The sequence below is a fragment of the Fulmarus glacialis genome, unplaced genomic scaffold (assembly GCF_000690835.1).
Source record: "Fulmarus glacialis isolate BGI_N327 unplaced genomic scaffold, ASM69083v1 scaffold13575, whole genome shotgun sequence".
Classification (NCBI taxonomy): domain Eukaryota; kingdom Metazoa; phylum Chordata; class Aves; order Procellariiformes; family Procellariidae; genus Fulmarus; species Fulmarus glacialis.
The window spans coordinates 50,365-57,619 of NW_009213864.1; positions in this window are offsets into that span (position 1 = coordinate 50,365).

The window sequence follows — 7,255 nt, forward strand, 5'->3', positions numbered from 1 at the left end:
AGAAGAGTCTGAATGTTTTAAATGTGTTTTTACTTTATCAGCTTGCAATCTAAGCACTAAATAGCTTGGCTACTAGCATTTCTACAACCATGTTTACCTCAATGCTATTCCCAGAACAGTAACCCCACTAGATCAATTAAGGAATTACATCAACAATTTGCCATCTTCGCAGTCAGATTTTAACTCCAAATTATTAACTGAGCTATTATTCCCTATTCCTAATTTTAAGGGGAAGGAAACGAAGGACTAAAAATAATATTAAACCTAACAAAAATGCTATTACCTCATAAACAGTAACTGTAACTAGATAACATGCGAATAATAATGATAATACTAATATTTATTAATAAAAATAATGTGCATATACTACATATCCACAGTTCACAGAAAACAGTGATATTACATATACAGGGATTTTTTGTCTTCTAGAATATAAAAAAGAAAGCTTCTACCTCTTATAATGATCTAAAAAGTTTAAGACATAAGGCTATTTCCACTGACAAAAAAATTACAGCTTCTGAGAGAAAAAAATGCAGAAAAAGCATTTTCTTCTCTCAGAAGAAAAACAAAGAAAATTGCTGTAACGTGTATTACATACAAGATCCTGAACAAAGTCTTTGAGTTCTGTTGCTCGTGTAGCACAACTCTGCTGAGCTTGGACAAAGGCCTGCTCCAGGCATCGCTACTAACCTTAACAGGTGTCAGATGGTGTCTTCCATCAAGCTCCATTTGCACAGTGTTAGGTTATGCAATAAAAGATCATCTGCACACCCACAAAGGGGCACAGAGAGGCAGCGGCAGGAGGGGGAGCCCAGATAATATCCTGCCCTGGCTCCTCCCAGGCTCACAGCAGGCACCAGCAACCCTGATATCACCAGCCTCTCTCTATATGCCCAGAGGAGCACAGGGGCAAAGGCAGGTGGGAACCTAAGCTGCAGGTGCAGTCCCCATCCAGTCCTCCCTGGGCTGTCCCACGAGACTCTCAATCCCTGTGTCCACACGCGACACCCATCAGGATGGGTCAAGGCCAGGGCACTTTTGGCACAGAGGGGGATTACTGCCTCAGGGCACGGGACACATTGGAAGATGCTGGCGGGGGGCACATTTCAGGATCACACACAACTTATTATGCAATGTTCAGGGGAGGAACCAGGGAAGGATTTAAGTGATCTGGGGAGGAGCAAGTGTGGGAAAATAAGACGGATAAGAAGATAAAAAGGGTTGGTCATATGTGAACAGTTTGCTGGTTTGTACACTTGTCTCGCGATGCTCTGCACCTCAGTGTGGCCTGTCCTGTCTTCTTGCTGAATTCCTTTCTAACCTTTTCCCAGGCAAGGGACTTTCCGTCTGTGTGCATATCAGAGTCCCTGAGCCCAGCACCTGAAGGGATCCACATTGCAAACATACATATATTATAGATAGAGTGGTATACATCTGCACTCTGTGTGAGCGTGCCTACTGGAAATACATTCTCAGCCTCACTACTGGTTAGACTGGGGACACAAAGCTGCAGCAGCCTCATTTCTCTCAGGCTCTCAGATCTGGCCTGATTATTTTCCCAAACACTTAAGTAAAGAAAAACACAAAAAAGCTGTAGTCCTGTTTAAAATACACTAGTCCTTCCCTTCTGGTCCAAGCTTGTATTTTCAGGAAGTTGCACTTGTCATACAAGAACAATTACTTCTGTCGGTTAAATTCACAAGTAGCTTTTATATTGATAAAAGAGTACTTACTGGTATTACTCTAACATAAAGAAAACCTCTGGGAAGCTCTGCACTTTCTCACAAGGACTCTCACAGTGTAAGAAGTGTTGCTAGGACAGGACACTCTCCTTGCAGCAGCTGGAATACAAATTAGGGAACTTAGCAGCTGCTCTGAACTACACCAGCCAAAGCATCCAAGAAGAAACAGGATAGCAAAGTCAAAATATCTTTACAGAATAAATAACAGACTTCCATGCACTGATTCCTAATGAGAAATATGGAAATTTCGTGCACATAACTTCACCTTGATGGCATAACATGGCGTAAACCAGCATTAGGCAAAAGTCACTGGAAAGGTTCTCTCAAAAAAGATACCAGCAAGTGCAATCAAAAAGCAAAATCAAAAAACATGAATTAATAGTATGCCTGCCTGTGAGTACAGTTTGGAAGAACTTTCAGGTAAGACTGCAAATAAAAATTTCAGTCCAATAGACTGCACAAGTAATTAATTATTGGGAGTGTGGACAGCAAAGGAATAGAATATATTTTTCAGTTTTTCTGAATTTATTAAAAACTAAAGCATACTGTAAGTGTTCCTTTAGCTGAAGTGCTTCAAGGAAAAACTGTTAACAGTCAGCATCCCCTAGCCAGCCCAAAGAAAACAAAGAATCAACAAGGCCTGCTTGCTTTCAATTCACCCTGTAGACTGGAGTGCAGAAAGCTCTGTTGCTTGTGCTTTATTTAGTAAAAAGCACTGGGTGCCAAAGAAGGAAGAAATCAGCAGTAATGTGAGAAGCCCGTGGCAGTTCAAACCTGGTAACAACTACTTCATTAGTCCTCTAGGAATCCATCTCCAGAAGATGGCTACTCTTCAGAGTGTTTCTTTGAGGAAAACAAGAGAAGGTTTGCTGTGCAAGGAATGCATACTCAGCCCATGAGATGAAATTGATCAGGAGCCTAAGACATACAGAAATTGCGAAGTATTGAGCAGGTTAATAGGATTTGAGGATGGGTAAATCTGCATGTATGAACAAGACAGGAGCCTGCAATACCAAGAACAAGAAAAGGATTAAGCTGATAAGCCCCAAGAACTAAAGCTGGTGTGACAGCAGAGTCCTGTGTTTCCTCCAGCACCAGCATGGTAGAAAAGCAAGAAAAGGGGGAGAAGGAAGACTAGAGAGTGTTCTTGGATGACAGGATAGGAACAAAAAGATTCTAGCAAACAAACTGGAGTCCCATACAAGAATGGGTAGCTGAAGTTATGTTAATAAACAAAAAGTGAGTAATTTTAATAACAATTCAGACAATAGGTCTGATAAGCATATTTTGGTAGTTTAAGGGGTAGTAACAGATTAAGAGCTTCTAGCATGAAACAGAGGCAGGCGTTCTCTCCTTTTTTGTACAAATGTAGAGACATTCTGTAATGGAAACATTAAGACTGATATGATTGGACAATGAATGGGAATGCCTGGGTGTGGAAACACCAGAAAGAATGGCAGAAGAAAGGCCTTTAAGAACAGCATGTGTTGATGACACCTAGATAAGCAGATCAAAAATCACAGTACAACTACGTATCAGCTCCTCAAAATACCCAAGTCAGTAAAACAAGGACTACATTTACACTAAAAGAAGGGACAAACTATAGACTTAAGTCATTAAGAGATAATGGTGGGAAGATAAATAACAGGATTGAAGCTGTAAGACAGCCAAGATAGGGAGACAAAAGACTGAGTAAATCCTAATGACTCAGAGGTGGAACAAGATGATCCTCACCACTGTCAGCTCCTATAGGGTAGAAAAGTCACATCCAAATTCAGCACACAGCTGCTGACCTAAGAAGAACCCAGAAGACATGAGGGTTTGATAGCAGGAATCTATCATCACTCATTTCATTGGGCGGATTTCTAGTAAGACCACTTTGACACATCTGTGTGGTCTGGTTGCTCGACAGACTACTTTGATACATGCGTCTCGATGAGTCATATATAATCATGAGCAGTGTGTGAAAGGGGGCGGGGGGGGGGCGGGCGGTGTTTGGTTGTTTTTCTGTATGAGTTTTTGGTTTGGTTTAATTAAAAATCACCACCCCATCCTCTAAGGGCTCACAATGAGCTTTGCTACAATGTTATTCATCAGGCAAATGGAGGGGGAGGAATGGGATAGGTAAGAGGAAAAAAATGATACTATAGCAACAAAGGAAACAGTCCATAACATCCTTCCACATACAATCCAGGCATTAAGGAATCACACATACTAGCCTTAGTACAGACTATTTTATGTCTGACTCAACTTTTCCCACTATTTAACTGGGAGGAAGATTTGGTTGCAGGAAAAATTCCTGCTTTCCTAAATAGCATATAACACTAGTTTATTGTGAAAAAAACTGATACAGCACTTTAAATGTCAAACCACTCCAAATTCAACATTCTTTTAAAGCTCCAATTTAATTAATTCTCTCCCGGGGTATTCCTGGCTTATGAACCTCACAATTTAAAGACCAATTCAGACAATTCCATCCACCAACACAATGATGTTGCATTTTAATACATCCTTATACAGTAACTTACATGTAGTGCCTTCCATTTAAGCTAGACAATGCAACATCACATCACTTGCATCCTTCAGTCATTTCTCAGGATTACCTAGTCAACCCAATGAAATTGGCAAAAAGCAAGACTTGTTAAGAAAACAAGTGCAAACAAAAACAAAGTAAAGCTTGTTAAAAAACAAAGGGAAACTAATTAGGACAGGAATTTGATCTAATAAATTATTCTGCATGAATAATGATCAGCTTGTCAAAATTCATAGTGTTTGTTCATGAAGCTCACAGCTGGAAACAGCAGGGATATTTCAGGTCAAGAATGAGGTTCTTTGGCAAAAGCTACACAAAGAAGTTTGCATAGCTCCTGCCAACACCATGCTTAGCTTCAGGCAATGCTTTTACTTTCAGGAGCTCTGAAGTGACTCAATTTTTGGGAAAAAAAAAATACTTACTAACATATCCAATAATGAAAACAAAGGATTCTGGTAGTTGTACAACCAGTTTATTCCTAAGAATATTACAGACTTCATATGAGAAATTACAGAAGCTTGAAAATAAAAAGACTCAAAATGGCAATGTTTATGTGTATTCAACTTCCTTTGGTAAAAGCAGCTAGGGACCGCCCATTAGAAGACAGAGGACAAATTCACTAAAGCTTCTCATACTCAAGATGTCTACTGTCAAACAGGGTCATTCAAAAGCCTGCAAGGAAGAAGACATGAGAGTATCTTTCTCCCTTGCCCCTCACCCCCAGTCAGAGAATATCTTCACATAATCCTGCCAAGGCAAACAGATGATGCCATACACTTCAATATTGGTGACCATAAATAATAGTTTTCCTGACAATCAGAATTAAATATCCTCTAGATGCAGGCTGGTAGGAGCTTCATGAAGAACTTACCCTTTTCATTGCTCTAATATAGCCAGATACAATAAAAGTATTACTAAAAAACCCGAAAGATGGAGATAGGGAAAAAAACTTTTTATTCTTGTTTGAGGAAAAAAACCCAGCATTTCCACATGGCAGAGATACAACTAGGAATTGCTTTAAAAACTAATCCTCTAGAAGAACAAAGGCACTTCAGTAAATGATTTGAGAAATTGTATTTTTAAGTATGTTTTCTGCATTTTAAGAAAGTAGAATAAAACTTACAAGAAAAAGTGAAAGTTATCTTGTTCTTTTACAAGGTTTATTTTCTGTTCTTTTTTCTTTTTTTTAATGGAGGATTCTCTTCTCCCTTGTCTAAATTTTATTCTAAAAAGCACCAAAAACGTAAGTATTTCTCCACCATAATGAGGAGGTCAAGTCCTCTGATGCAAGGCCTCTTTAAAGTAGCTGAATATCATGCTGCTTTTAGATGTGCAAAAGCTCTTTAAATTCTTATCATTCATCAAGCAATCATGAATCATGTGATTAAACATCTTTTGAATAAAAAGATTTTTAAAAAAATCAGTGTTTAGATATAATCACTAATCAAGAATTATCTGGATATGCTAAAGTAACATGCCATTCAAAACAAGTATAATGTTAATTGCTTAAACTTCTTACAGCTTTCAACAAAGGGTTCATCCCTCACAGAAGATTCTTAGAAAAACAAACTTTCCATTGGATGAGAGGAAAAGCCCTTGGAGGTATGAATAAACTGGCTAAGAGAGGTCAAATTAGCATACAGAGAGCAGTTACCAGCAACATCCAGAAAGAATCCATGCTGAGTCCCCTTGCTGTTTGGTAATATTAACAAATCACCTGGAAACGGGAGAAGGGCTGAAGGGCAAAATTCCTCATCTTAAAACAGAACTCAGGTGACTGCAGCCAAAGGGTGTTTTTTGTTTGTTTGTTTTGAGGGTGGGTTTTGGGGTTTTTTTGTGTTTTGTTTGTTTGTTTTTAGAGAGAGAATATATATGGATGATATAAGAGGGTGAATTTTTTGATTTTGCATGTCTAGAACACAAGGAAGTGTGAATTATGTTAAGAAATAAATTCAGTTGTGCATCCTCTCCAACTGAGTGTTCTGAAGTCCACAGGTATTAAGTGACTTTGGAAAAAGCAATTGATATAGGGTGGGCTTCTCTGTCTCTCCAAGTCCAAAAACCACTGACTGGCCAAAGGGAAGAAGGTATTAGGAGGAAGGACTACTTTTTAAGCTTTCTAAGCATCAGTTACTAGTATTGGATATAGAACACTGGCTTAGATCAATTTGAAGTGTGACCTATTATTTTTATGTAATTCTGTTTGCTCGTGCATGATACACAGTCATGCAATATAGAATCATAGAATCATAGAATCATTAAGGTTGGAAAAGACCTCTAAGATCATCAAGTCCAACCGTCAACCCAACACCACCGTGCCCACTAAACCATGTCCCTAAGCGCCTCATCGACACGTCTTTTAAATACTTCCAGGGATGGCGACTCCACCACTTCCCTGGCCAGCCTGTTCCAAGGCCTGACCCCTCTTTCAGTAAAGAAGTTTTTCCTAATGTCCAGTCTAAACCTCCCTTGGCGCAACTTGAGGCCATTTCCTCTCGTCCTATCGCTTGTTACTTGGGAGAAGAGACCAACCCCCACCTCGCTACAACCTCCTTTCAGGTAGTTGTAGAGCGCGATGAGGTCTCCTCTCAGCCTCCTCTTCTCCAGGCTAAACAGCCCCAGTTCCCTCAGCCGCTCCTCATAAGACTTGTGCTCCAGGCCCTTCTCCAGCTTCGTCGCCCTTCTCTGGACACGCTCCAGCACCTCAATGTCCTTCTTGTAGTGAGGGGCCCAAAACTGAACACAGTATTCGAGGTGCGGCCTCACCAGGACCGAGTACAGGGGCACGATCACCTCCCTCCTCCTGCTGGTCACACTATTTCTGATACAGTATGTATCAGATATGTTAACACTATGTAGTGTTAACACTATGTAGTAACACAATATGTAGTGTTATAGTCTCTTTTATTAAGCATTAAAGCCATACAGCTTGTTTTACATGAGATAATATGGATGAAAAGAAAGACTTCACATGCACCAA